Source organism: Heptranchias perlo, unplaced genomic scaffold (assembly GCF_035084215.1).
Source record: "Heptranchias perlo isolate sHepPer1 unplaced genomic scaffold, sHepPer1.hap1 HAP1_SCAFFOLD_50, whole genome shotgun sequence".
Classification (NCBI taxonomy): Eukaryota; Metazoa; Chordata; class Chondrichthyes; order Hexanchiformes; family Hexanchidae; genus Heptranchias; species Heptranchias perlo.
Window position 1 is genome coordinate 7,437,593 of NW_027139516.1, and position 13,688 is coordinate 7,451,280.

The 13,688-nt window shown below is 43.9% G+C and overlaps 6 non-coding genes across 6 annotated transcripts; 3 read left to right on the plus strand and 3 right to left on the minus strand.

Moving 5' to 3' along the window:
* The first annotated feature begins 577 nt into the window (after positions 1-577).
* Positions 578-650, plus strand: trnak-cuu (transfer RNA lysine (anticodon CUU)). The gene has a single exon. It is a non-coding gene; the product is annotated as a tRNA-Lys (tRNA).
* A 78-nt stretch (positions 651-728) lies between these two features.
* On the plus strand, positions 729-812 carry trnal-cag (transfer RNA leucine (anticodon CAG)). The gene has a single exon. It is a non-coding gene; the product is annotated as a tRNA-Leu (tRNA).
* Positions 813-3,318: 2,506 nt separating this feature from the next.
* trnav-aac (transfer RNA valine (anticodon AAC)) lies at positions 3,319-3,391 on the minus strand. The gene has a single exon. It is a non-coding gene; the product is annotated as a tRNA-Val (tRNA).
* A 440-nt stretch (positions 3,392-3,831) lies between these two features.
* trnan-guu (transfer RNA asparagine (anticodon GUU)) lies at positions 3,832-3,905 on the minus strand. Its single transcript has one exon. It is a non-coding gene; the product is annotated as a tRNA-Asn (tRNA).
* A 7,373-nt stretch (positions 3,906-11,278) lies between these two features.
* On the minus strand, positions 11,279-11,361 carry trnal-cag (transfer RNA leucine (anticodon CAG)). The gene has a single exon. It is a non-coding gene; the product is annotated as a tRNA-Leu (tRNA).
* Positions 11,362-12,644: 1,283 nt separating this feature from the next.
* trnav-uac (transfer RNA valine (anticodon UAC)) lies at positions 12,645-12,717 on the plus strand. The gene has a single exon. It is a non-coding gene; the product is annotated as a tRNA-Val (tRNA).
* The last annotated feature ends 971 nt before the right edge of the window (positions 12,718-13,688 follow it).

The following is a 13,688-nucleotide window of genomic DNA, read 5'->3' on the forward strand; positions in this document are numbered from 1 at the left end:
AAAATTGCCTGAACCCCCACAGTCTACAGTTTTCCTCCTCGCTATCAACGACACGGTCAATTTTTGTGTCACCGGCAAATTTCTTAATCATGCCCCCGACGTTTAAGTCCAAATTGTTAATGTATACCACAAAAAGCATAGGACCAAGTACGGAGCCCTGCAGCACCCAACTGGAAACAGTCTTCCAGCCACAAAAAACACCCGTCGACCATTACCCTTTGCTTCCTGCCACTGAGCCAATTTTGGCTCCAATAAGCCACATTCCCTTGGATCCTATGGGCCTTTACTTTTTTGACCAATCTGCCATGTGGGAATTTTTCAAAAGCCTTGCGAAAATCCATGTCGACTGCATCAATTGCGCTACCCTCATCGATCCTCCTTGTCACCTCCTCGAAAAATTCAATCACGTTAGTCAGACACGACCTCCACTTAAAAAATCCATGCTGACTGTCCTTGATTCGTCCGTGCCTTTCGGAGTGACAGTTGATCCTGTCACTCAGAATTGATTCCAATAATTTGAAATGGAGTCTTTCTCCTGCTTGCTGCAATAATAGATAAGGCGGTGATGTACCATCAGGCCCGCCTAGCTCAGTCGGTAGAGCATGAGACTCTTAATCTCAGGGTCGTGGGTTCGAGCCCCACGTTGGGCGAGTGTCATTTAAAACTTTTATGTTGCGTTCACTGGCCAACGGTGCAGAATTGATGCATAATGAAACGTTAAATTTGTAGTCAGGATGGCCGAGCGGTCTAAGGCGCTGCGTTCAGGTCGCAATCTCTTCCGGTAGGCGTGGGTTCGAATCCCTCTTCTGACATTGCTTATTTTTACGAAGTCGTGAAAATATTTTATTTGTGGATTGGGCTGCAGCTGATTTTTAGACCAAGTTGATTTGCTCCTCCCACAAAAGCAACTGGCTTTTTCATGGAAATGTGACTTGAGAAGTTTCAAACGGTGATATGTTTGACATATTAATGACCTGGACAAAGAAATAGAACAGCAGTGGGAAACATTTAAAACGGTGATAAATAGAGTCCAGGAGAAATATATCCCACTAAAAAGCAAGAACAAACTAGCCAGAAATGACACACCAGGGATGAATAAAGAAACAAGGGCAAAATTTAAACTGAAGAAAAGGGCACACACTAGCCAATAAAGGAGAGAGGGGAATGTGATAAGACTGGGAAAGAAGTCTGAAGATCTATTGGAAAGGCAAAAAAGGAATATCAAAAAAGCAAAGTATTCGAGACACATCAACAGCCAAAGAAAATTTAGGATAGGAATATTTGCACGAAGTGATTTTTAGGTAGTCGCCTTTAAATGTTTCAAAGGCGACTGCGAATTTATGATCGTCTGGCCATTTCACCAGCCGTGTTGAAAACAAAACATGTCTCTTAAGGGGAGTCTATAACGAGGGGGCATAGATTTAAGGTGAGAGGGGAGAGATACAAAAGGGTCCAGAGGGGCAATTTTTTCACTCAAAGGGTGGTGAGTGTCTGGAACGAGCTGCCAGAGGCAGTAGTAGAGGCGGGTACAATTTTGTCTTTTAAAAAGCATTTGGACAGTTACATGGGTAAGATGGGTATAGAGGGATATGGGCCAAGTGCAGGCAATTGGGACTAGCTTAGTGGTATAAACTGGGCGACATGGACATGTTGGGCCGAAGAGCCTGTTTCCATGTTGTAACTGCTATGATTCTATGATTCTATGATTCTATGATAATAGGGCCACTAAGGGAGACACACGACAAACTCACAGGCAATGACAGCGAAATGGCAGAAATATTAAATAATCACTTTGCTTCAGTATTTACCAGGGAGACTCGTATTGTTGGGCATGACAGTAGAAGAAGAGATCAAAAAGATATGTAAAGACATTTAAGATCGAAAGGGGGGAGATAATTGATAAACTAATCAATCTTAGAGAGGAAATTTCCTGTTAGGTGCCTAACCAGAGTTTCAAACCGCTCAGCCACGCTAATTTCCGTATTACTGTTCAGGAGCTTATTTCACAGGGACACGATTACTGCGCTCCATTTAGGGAGGCTCAGTGAAAGGCGGAAATTGATCTATTAATAGAATCATAGAATAAGATAGCGCCATTCAGCCCATCGTGCCAGTGCCAGCTCTCTGAAAGAGCTGTCCAGTTCGTCCCACTCGCCTGCTGTTTCCCCATAACCCTGAAAAAGTTTGATCCAAGCGTTTATCCAATTCCCTTTTGAAAACTGTGAGTTGAGAAAAACAATATTGAAAGGGGTGCTGGGGCCTCTGCAGCGTCGATGTAGAGTGTGTGATGATTGAAGTTATCAAGATGGTTGCTTTTCACATGGTATGTTGTGCAATCATCCTGAAATATCTTCAATATCCAATACAAATTGAATTGCAAACCTGACGGACAAACACTGGAAAACAAGTCACGAGTGAACGCAAATCATCTCGGACCCGTTTTTAGCCTCACGGCACTTCAAATAAAGTGAAATAACTTTGCATTGAAAAGATTTGGAACTTGCATCTATGCCTTTATCTGTTCCATTTCTTAAAGTTGCTGGCGTCTGATGATGGACACGCCTCTGCTCCCTCCATTGAACAAGAAAGGAGGTGTTTGACGTTGACGGGACCTGTTGGTTATGAGCTCATCCTTTACATTGAGTGGGTTCGCGTCCTTTAAACGGTGTCAACTTTAGCCCAGCGGTGAACTTCGCAGCAAACAAGTTCATCACCGTCTCACCGCGGGCACTGACTGACACGTTTATCGTTATTTCTTTCAGACCGAAATAAATAGGAACCGTGATTTTAAATTTGCACGAAGTGATTTTTAGGTAGTCGCCTTTAAATGTTTCAAAGGCGACTGCGAATTTATGATCGTCTGGCCATTTCTCCAGCCGTGTTGAAAACAAAACATGTCTCTAACTTTCGCGTCTTTTTTCGAAAGGCAAAAAACATATTTCCCATGACCTCTGAAGGATGGACAAGTACATTTCAGAAAGCAGAAGCAAGTTCACCAGCCTTTTAATCCGGAGTCAGACCTTTGCGCCGCGCACTCTGAAGACAGGCTCCTGGATGTTATTATATTTTTTGAATGTTTCTCAAACACCGTTTCATATATTGGTTGAATGGATGAGGCTTATCAAATCTCCGCCAGATCCCACCGGTAATGAAACAGCATTGGAAGCAGCCTTCACCCCCAATATCACGCTGGCATTCATCGCCTGCTCTCAGCGGACTGCATTAACAGGGCTTGGAGATATGGACTTTGTTCACATTTCATCACCAATGTGAATCGTTAAATATTTCATCCTTTTTAATGGGGACAACGTTTCAAAATATTTCCGCCCGGTTTCGAACCGGGGACTTTTCGCGTGTTAGGCGAACGTGATAACCACTACACTACGGAAACCTGACACCTCCAACCTCGTGTTAGGGATATAACCCCTCAGCCAAACTAATTTCCGTATTACTGTCCAGGAGCTCATTTCACAGAGATACATTTGCTGCGCTGTATTTCGGAAGGCTGCAGAGAAGGATCGGTGGCGCTGGTCAGGCAGGGAATCTCAGAGCATCGCGCACACACAAACATTTCACTGTTTTTTTTTCATGTGCCTGATATCCGACCGCAGTGTAAATTATGGCGAATCCGGCATGCTCAGATGACATTGTTCACAGAGTGTTTTCTTGCAGCCAAATCACACATTAGAAAACTTGAAATGAGATGAAGAGATCGGAGCCATTTAAAGTGCTCCCAGTTGCTGCTGATCAGGAATTGAAACCTGGCATCGGCTTCAGTGCGATCAGAATGAGGCAATGAATCCAAAAGTGGGACGAAAAAGGTGCAATTTTCGTCCCTGGGTGGTCTCGAACCACCAACCTTTCGGTTAACAACCGAACGCGCTTACCGATTGCGTCACAGAGACCGTCTGATCTTTTTTCTTGCAAGATACACTAAAGCAGCGTGTCACCTAGCCAAAGTTACATGTTGCAGCCACAGAAATGCAATTGTCCACCATCAGTGTTACTTTTCCAGAAACAAAGGATGGGACATTGTTTGTGGAAACATGGGAACGGTCTGGTCTCGCTCACAGCGTCGATATCACCGACAACCAGCTCTCCTGCAACCGGCGCGCCCACCGGTGCTTTGTCTGTTACTAATTCGCACTGTGGGAGAACCTTCACCACACGGACTGCAGCGGTTCAAGAAGGCGGCTCACCACCACCTTCTCAAGGGCAATTCGGGATGGGCAATAAATGCCGGCCTCGCCAGCGACGCCCACATCCCATGAACAAACAAAGAAAAAGTATTCTAAGCGTCCTGACGCTGATGTCAGGTTTTGATCCCTGATCTGCAGTAACTGGGAGCGCTTTAAATGGCTCCGAACTCTTAATTTCATCCACAACATCAGAGTAACTGTTCCAGGGGGACATGCCGACTCAGCTGCGTCTTGGCCGCCTGTCTGGTCAGTCTTTTATTCGACTCCAATTCCGTTTCCCAAAGCGTATCTATAGATTCACAAAGCTGTTTGTCATTTCGGTTCCTTTCGATTTGTCCAGCTCCCGACTGGCAATAATTTGCAAACCTGGTTGCAAACCTCCGCCTTCCATCGTGTCCAGTGATGGGATATGTGGAGAGACTGGAGAAGCTGGGATTTTTCTCCTTCGAGCAAAATAAGGTTAAGGGGAGATTTAATAGAGGTATTCAAAATTATGAGGGGATTTTGATAGAATGGATTGGGAGAAGCTGTTTCCATTGGCAGGAGGTTCGATAACCAGAGGACACAGCCTGCATTTGTCGAGCGCCTTTAACGTAGTAAAACGTCACAAGGTGCTTCACGGGAGCGTTATTAAACAAAATTTGACACTAAGCCACATAAGGAGATATTGGGACAGGTGACCAAAAGCTCAGTCGAAGAGGTAGGTTTTAAGGTATGTGTTAAAGGAGAGAGAGGCGGAGAGGTTTAAGGAGGCATTTCCAGAGTTTAGGTTGCTGAAGGCACAGCCGCCAATGGTGGAGCGATTTAAATCGGGGATGCGCAAGAGGCCAGAATTGGAGGAGCACAGAGATTTTTTTTATTCGTTCATGGGATGTGGGTGTCGCTGGCAAGGCCAGAATTTATTGCCCAAACCTAATTGCCCTTGAGAAGGTGGTGGTGAGCCGTCTTCTTGAACCGCTGCATTCCGTGTGGTGAAGGTTCTCCCTCAGTGTTGTTCGGTAGGGAGTTCCAGGATCCAACGGCGATGAAGGAACGGCCGATATATTTCCAAGTCGGGATGGTGTGTGACTTGGAGGGGAACGTGCAGGTGGTGTTATTCCCATGTACTTGCTGCCTTTGTCCTTCTAGGTGGTTGAGGTCACGGGTTTGTGAGGTGCTGTGCAAGAAGGCAATCGAGTAACAAGTCGAGCAATGTATTCCGCTCAATCATTGATCATTCCATTCAGATCTTCTGCTTTTCAGCTGCACTTCCCCCCAAACATTGCAAATAATTTTGCTCAGTATTTGTTTCGCTTGTTTAATATTTTGTTCTCCGGCTTAGCTAGATTAATATTTCATTTCAATTATCAATGACAGGGAGCAATGAACAATGAACTAGTGAGCAAAGTTTCGTTTATTATTAAAAAGCAGTGATTCCGAAATTATCCAGGCTGATATGAATGGTATAAGAAGTAGTGATTTCGACATGATTTAAATGCGCAGCCTTCAGAATCCAGAGTCAGACGCGCTACCGTTTCACCACGAGGTCTACTGATGGCATAGATTATATATATGTAGATATATATTATATATACTTATTATATACTTAAATATATATGTTTGATGCAGTGTTCCCTTGTGGTTGGGAATAGTTCATTGCACAAAAATAATTCAAGTCTGTGAGACATTTAATGTTTTTTTAATCGCCATTAATACGTTCTGTTGCACACTGAAGGAAATGCTAACTTGTTTGCCAAGTGACAATTAAAACGTCAATAAATCTTTGTGTTTTGTATGTCATGAACTTTTATCCCTTCCCGTTTTACATACTGTATTTTAGGAGTCTGCTTAAAAGTGTTTAGTGCTTATTATACCAGGAATCTGGTGTAGCCGTTGTTAAATTTAAAAAGGTTTGTAGCCCCTTTCATGCATGAACAAACTCGACCCTGGAGGTTTATAGGGAGCAAGTCCCAACAACATGCTTCCCTCCGAGGTTAAATCGGGGACTTTCTGCGTGTAACTGGTGAACATGATAACCGCTGCACTATGGAAATGAGAAACTTTTCGTTCTTAGCTCTGAAGGAAGTGTCTCGGGAAAACATGAACTGTTGACTCTCTTTGCACTGACTCTTTTCACGAATATTTCATCGATCGAAACTGTCCAAGTCACAGGGAAAAAATGTCAAAGTCATTAAACTCCCGAATTAGCCCCAAAATCTATCAATCTCAGTTTTTAAATTTTCAATTGACCCCCAGCCTCAACTGCTTTTTGAGGGAGAGAGTTCCAGAATTCCACTCCCCTTTGTGTGAAGAAGTGCTTCCTGACATCAACCCTGAACGGCCCAGCTCTAATTTTAAGGTTATGCCCCCTTGTTCTGGACTCTCCCCACCAGAGGAAATAGTCTCTATCTGCCGTGTCAAATCCTTTAATAATCCAAACACCTCAATTAGATCACCCCTTAATATTCTGCACTCAAGGGAATGCAAGTCTGGTCTTTGCAACCTGTCCTCATAATTGCTTATCAAGGATAGCCAACAAAAAGGGTTTTACGAAGGCTGGCTCTTGAATGCATTGGTTTTTGTCAACGGGCTCGTTGGTCTTGGGGTATGAATCTTGCTGCGGGGTTCTCTGTCCAAATATGTGAGAGGTCCCGGGTTCAAATCCCGGACGAGCCCTTATTTTACTCTTCAACTTCCAAAGACAGAAAAGTACCCAAATCACCCCACATGAGTGAAACAATTCCAATGTTTCATACTATTACCAAACACAACTGCCCAACGTGGTTCTGATGAAAGGTCATTGACCTGAAACATTAACTCGGTTTCTCTCTCCACAGATTCTGCCTGACCTGCTGAGGGTTTCCAGAATTTTCGATGTCATCAGAGTATCACTTCCCTCATCACCTAACTACACTCCTCCACTGGATGCAGCCTTGTGGTGCAAACAGGCTCCTTCGGCACAGCCAGGTGTTCTGCTTTCGGCATTAATTATAACTATAACTTTGGAACTTGTTAGTTAAAACATATGGCCTTGCCCATTGACCAGAGAGCAGAATGGTGTTTATCTCTCACCAGTGCAGCCCTTTCCCGCTGCGTCAGCTTGGAATGATATGTAGCAATCATACATATCTCACACCTCTCCTGCTTCCCTGTGAAGCTGGTAAGACGAATAGCACACAATGCTGTCTGACACACAAACACACCAGCTCTGAATGATTTAAAGGCCTTGTTATGATTGTCAGAGAATTGTTTATATCAAAAGGATAATTAAACTTATGAGTATTATGATATCAGCTCCGATCCAAGAGTTTCTGGACTTCAGAATCTACTCGTCTCTATATTAAACATATGCATGCATATAAAATGAAGCAAATCTGTCTTATTATTGTAGTTTCATTCTCCCAACAGAGATTTATACTTCCTTACTTAAGAGGCAAAAGGTAAAGGTTAATATTAATTCAATATAAAGACTAACTCTTTCCTTACAATACAGATACCCCAAACTAATATAACACCTCAAACTGATAGAGCTTCTCAAATTAAAACAGTACCTCAAACTAATACGGTACCTCAAGCTAATACAATACCTGAAACGGATGGAGAATCTGAAACTAATATAATACCTCAAGCTGATACATCATCTCAAACTAATAAAGTACCTCAAACTAATACAGTACCTCAATCAAATACAGCACCTTAAACTAATACAGTACCTCAAACCGATACAGAACCTGAAACATAAATTAATACCTCAAACTAATACAGCATCTCAATCTAATACAGTATCTCAATCTAATACAGTATCTCAAATCAATAAAGTACCTCAAACAAATACAACAGCTTAATCCAATACAGCACCTCAAACTGATGCAGAATCTGAAATTAATATTTTTTTTTATTCGTTAATGGGATGTGGGTGTCGCTGGCGAGGCCGGTATTTATTGCCCATCCCTAATTACCCTTGAGAAGGTGGTGGTGAGCCGCCTTGTTGAACCGCTGCAATCCGTGTGACGAAGGCTCTCCCGCAGTGCTAATAAGTAACAGACAAAGCAGCGATTAGCGCGCCGGTTGCAGGAGAGCTGGTTGGCGGTGATATCGATGCTGTGAGCGAGATCAGACCGTTTCCATGTTTCCACAAACAATGTTCCTTCCTTGACTTCTGGAAAAGTAACACTGATAATGGACAACTACATTTCTGTGGCTGCAACATGAAACTTTGGCCAGGTGACACGCTGCTTTCGTGTATCTTGCAAGAAACCACACCGGTTGGTCTCTGTGGCGCAATCGGTTCGCGCGTTCGGCTGTTAACCGTAAAGGCTGATGTTTCGAGCAAGAAAACATTCAATGAACAATATCATCTGAGCATGCCATTCGCAATAGTTTAAACTGCGGTCGGATAACAGGTACATGAAAAAAACAGTGAAATGTTTGTGTCGGCGCGATGCTCTGGGATTCCCTGCCTGACCATCACCACCGATCCTTCTCTGCAGCCTTCCGAAATACAGCGCAGTAAATGTATCTCTGTGAAATGAGCTCCTGGACAGTAATACGGAAGTTAGTTTGGCTGAGGGGTTATATCCATATCACAGAGCTTGACGCATCAGTTTTCCGTACTTTCATGGTTATCACGTTTGCCAAGCAAGTGAAAGGTCCCCGGTTCGAATCCGGGCGGGAGCAATTTGAAACCTTGTCCCCATTAAAAATGATTAAATATTTAACGATTCACATTGCTGAATGATGTGAACAAAGTCCATATCTCCTAGCCCTGTTCATGCAGCCCGCTGGGAGCAGGCGATGAATGCCAGCGTGATATTGGCGGTGAAGGCTGCTTCCAAGACTGTCTCACACCCGGTGGGATCTGGCGGAGATTTGATAAGCCCTATCTATTTAACCAATATATGAAACGGTGTTTGAGAAACATTCAAAAAATATAATAACATCCAGGATCCTGTCTTCAGAGTGCGTGGCGCAAAGGTCTGACTCCAGATCAAAAGGCTGCGTGTTCACATCACATCGGGGTCACTGTTTCTTTCACCGCTCACATGAGACTGGATAATTCCCGAATGAAGGTTTTAATTGCTTTTTCACACAAAACAAAACAGATGTTTGGTCTAAACCCTGACTCAGTACCTACCCAGTGGCAGGGAGGGGAGCGCCTGATACCCTCATTTATTTCATGCAACAAACTGACACGAACACTGGTATTGATTCAAAATCGACCTGCAGATGGACACACACAGAAAAAAGACAACCACTGAAACAGACAGCAACTATTTGCACATATATATATATATTTGCACATATATATATATATCGCCTTTAACGTGGTCAGACGATTCAAGCTCGGTGAACTTGCTTCAGCTTTCTGAAATGTACTCGTCCATCCTTCAGAGCTCACGGGAAATATATGTTTTGCCTTTCGAAAAAAGACGCGAAAGGTAAAGACATGTTTTGTTTTCAACACGGCTGGTGAAATGTCCGGACTATCATAAATTAGGGGTCACCTTTGAAAAATTTAAAGGAGACTACTTCAAAATCACTTAGTGCAAATTTAAAATCACGGTCACTATTTATATAGGACTGAAAGAAATAACAATAAACGTGTCAGTCAGCGCCCGCGGTGAGACGGTGTCGAACTTGTTTGCTGCGAAGTTCACCGCTGGGCGAAAGCTGACGCCGTTCAAAAGACGCGAACCCACTCAATGTAAAGGATAAGCTCATAATCAACAGGTCCCGTCAATGTCAAACACCTCCTTTCTTGTTCAATAGAGGGAGCAGAGGCGTGTACATCATCAGACACCAGCAACTTTAAGAAATGGAACAGATAAAGGCACAGATGCAAGTTCCAAATCTTTTCAATGCAAAGTTATTTCACTTTACTTAAAGTGCGGTGAGGCTGAAAACGGGTCCCAGATGATTTGCGTGCACTCGTGACTTGTTTTCCAGTGTTTGTCCGTCAGGTTTGCAATTTAATTTGTATTGGATGTTGAAGATATTTCAGGATGATAGCACAACATACCATGTGTAAAGCAACCATCTTGATAACTTCAATCATCACACACTCTACATCGACGCTGCAGAGGCCCCAGCACCCCTTTCAATATTGTTTTTCTTAACTCACAGTTTTCAAAAGGGAATTGGATAAACGCTTGGATGGAAACTTTTTCAGGGCTATGGGGAAACAGCAGGCGAGTGGGACTAACTGGACAGCTCTTTCAGAGAGCTGGCACAGGCACGACGGGCCGAATGGCATTAGAATGGCGCTGTCTTATTCTATGATTCTATTAATAGATCAATTTCCACCTGTCACTGAGCCTCTCTAATTGGAGCGCAGTAATCGTGTCCCTGTGAAATGAGCTCTTAAACAATAATACGGAAATTAGCGTGACTGAACGGTTTGAAACTCTGGTTCGGCTCCGAACAGGAAATTTCCTCTCGAGCTTTGATTAGTTTATGAATTATCTCCCCCCTTTCGATCTTAAATGTCTTTATATTTTTTTTGATCTCTTCTTCTCCTATCATGCCCACAATATTAGTCTCCCTGGTAAATACTGAAGAAAAGTGATTATTTCATATTTCTGCCATTTCGCTGTCATTGCCAGTGAGTTTGTCGTGTGTATCCCTTAGTGGCCCTATTCCAATCCTAAATTTTCTTTGGCTGTTGATGTGTCTAGAATACTTTGCTTTTTTGATATTTCTTTTTGCCTTTCTAATAGTTCTTTGGACTTCTTTCCCAGTCTTTTCACATTCCCCTCTCTCCTTTATTGTCTAGTGTGGGCCTTTTTCTTTCGTTTCAATTTTGTCCTTATTTCTTGATTCAACCCTGGTGTGACATTTCTGGCTATTTTTTTCTTGCTCTGTCGTGGGATATATTTCTCCTGGACTCTATTGATCAGCGTTTTTATTGCTTCCCACTGCTGTTCTATTTCTTTCTCCAGGTCATTAATATGTCAACCATTTCACCATTTAAAACTTCTCAAGACACATATGCACGACAAAGCCAATTGCTTTTGTGGGAGGAGCAAATCAACTTGGCAGAAACATCAGCTGCAGCCCAATCCACAAATAAAATATTTCCACGTCTTGGTAAAAATATGGAATGTCAGAAGTGGGATTCGAACCCACGCCTCCAGAAGAGACTGCGACCTGAACGCAGCGCCTTCGGCCGCTCGGCCATTCTGACGACCGATATCATGCTTTATTCTGCATTATTTCTGCACTGTTGGCCTGTGAAAGCAGCATGAAAGTTTAAAATGGCCCTCGCCTAACATTGGGCTCGAACCCACGATCCTGAGATTAAAAGTCTCATGTTCTACCGACTGAGCTCGCCGGGCCTGAGCACTGATAACCGCCTTATCTGTTCTTGCAGCAAGCAGGAGAAAGACTCCATGTCAAATGAGGGACAGGATAAACTATCACTTCGAAAGGCACGGACCAATCAAGGGCAATCAGCATGGATTTGTTCAGGGGAGGTCGTGTCTCACGAACCTGATTGAATTTTTCGAGAAGGTGACAAAGAGGATCGATGAGGGTCGCGTAATTGATGTAGTCTACATGGATTGCAGCAAGGCTTTTGAAAAATTCCCACAAGGCAGATTGGTCGAAAAAGTAAAGGCCCATAGGATCCAAGGGAATGTGGCTTATTGGATCCAAAATTAGCTCAGTGGTCGAAAGCAAAGGGTAATGGTCAATGGGTGTTTTTGCGGCTGGAAGGCTGTTGCCAGTGTTTTGCCGCATGGCTCGGTACTTGGTCCTTTGCTTTTTGTGGTTTACATTAACGATTTGGACTTAAGCGTAGGGGGCATGATTGAGAAATTTGCGGGTGACACAAAAGTAGGCCGTGTGGTTGATAGCGAGGAGGAAAGCTGTAGACTGTGGGGGTTCAGGCAATGTTCTGATAAAAAAAGCACTCAATCTGTCTCTGAACGAATTTTGAACGAATACGTGTGTTTGACCCGGCACAGGGACGAGGGGCCGAATGATCTCCTCCAGCGGACTAACATAATACAATGATACTAAGTGTTGTCAGACGGAAAAGCAACACATTCCAAATAAGAGCAGAGAGAGGAATCTAGTCTAACAGCGTAACAGCACGGTGAGATATTGTATTTGAGAAGGATGAGGAGGGATAGTTTATCATGGTGGTAGTCCCATAGGGTATAATTTGTGACTTTGATAAGGACCATTTCATGCTGCGACAGGGGTGGAAACCAAAATGGAGAGATTCAGCCCGGGCGCGGCCCCATCGTGCGCGGTGAGACGGAGGGTGGCGGGTGGAAGCAGCATAAAAGTTTAAAACGGTACTCGCCCAACGTGGGGCTCAAACCCACTACCCTGCGAGTTTTTAAAGATAAGGGGGAGCAGCCACTGTCTGTGTCTCTTGCTGCAATGGAAACAACACATTCCAAGTACGAGCAGAGAGAGCACACCATTCAGCTGCCCATTGTGTTACATACCATGCCATCGGTTTCCGTAGTGTAGCGGTTATCACGTTTGCTTTACACGCGAAAGGTCCCCGGTTCGATCCCGAGCGGGAACATTATGTTGGAACTTGGTCTCCACAAACAGACAGATCGATATTCTTCTCCTGCCAAAAAGGGAGACAGTGGCTGCTCCCTTATTCTTTGTCAGCTGCATCTTTTACTTCATTAAACAGATAACTTTGAGTGAGAGAAAACTGATCCACAGTGACGCTCTATTCAAGTTTTATCCCCTTTTCATCTGGAAGGATATATTGGCTTTGGACAGAGTGTCTTTTGAAAGGAGTTAGTCGGGTGGGATCGACAAAACTTTTCCGCTGGTGGGTGACAAGGGAACCGAACCAACCATCTCCCAAGCTCTCCCGAATTCTCCGGTTCAATGGGAAACCGGCCAACAAAAGCCCTTTCATTGACCGTGGAGGTTCAGACAATTTTCTGTTAACAAAGCGCTCAATCCATGTCTCTTGTCTATTTCCCGATGTTTCCGGATACTGTCTGCATCTCTGCCCTGTGTTTATCTCACTATGTGTCCACCTGCAGGGTGGTTTTTGAACGAAGATGTGTGTTTGTCTTCTGTTCTTTACATTAAATAAATGAGGTCATCAGGTGCTTCCCTCCCTGACACTGGGGAACCAGAGGCAGACTTCAGAGCAGGGTTCTGTTCATTGTGAAGACGCAAAGAAAATTTGAATTGCAGAATTGTTCAAACCGGCTCTCAGTGATAAAACTGTGACCCTGACGTGATTTGAACACATAACCTTCTTATCTGGAGTCAGACGCTCCACCGTTGCGCCACAAGGCCTGGATGTTTCACTGGGTGTTTGTTTCTATCAATGTTTATCAAGCACCGCTTTAGAGCTCCGAGATTGGAGGAATGGGTTGGCTTTCAAATCCCCGCCCACTCCCACCGGATGTCAGGCAGCATCGGAAGTATCCTTCACCTGTCAGCGGCAGCATGGCGCTCGCTTCCATCGCCTGCTGTCAGCGGACTGCAGCAAATCCAATTACATTCATCCTGCGCCCAGAATTA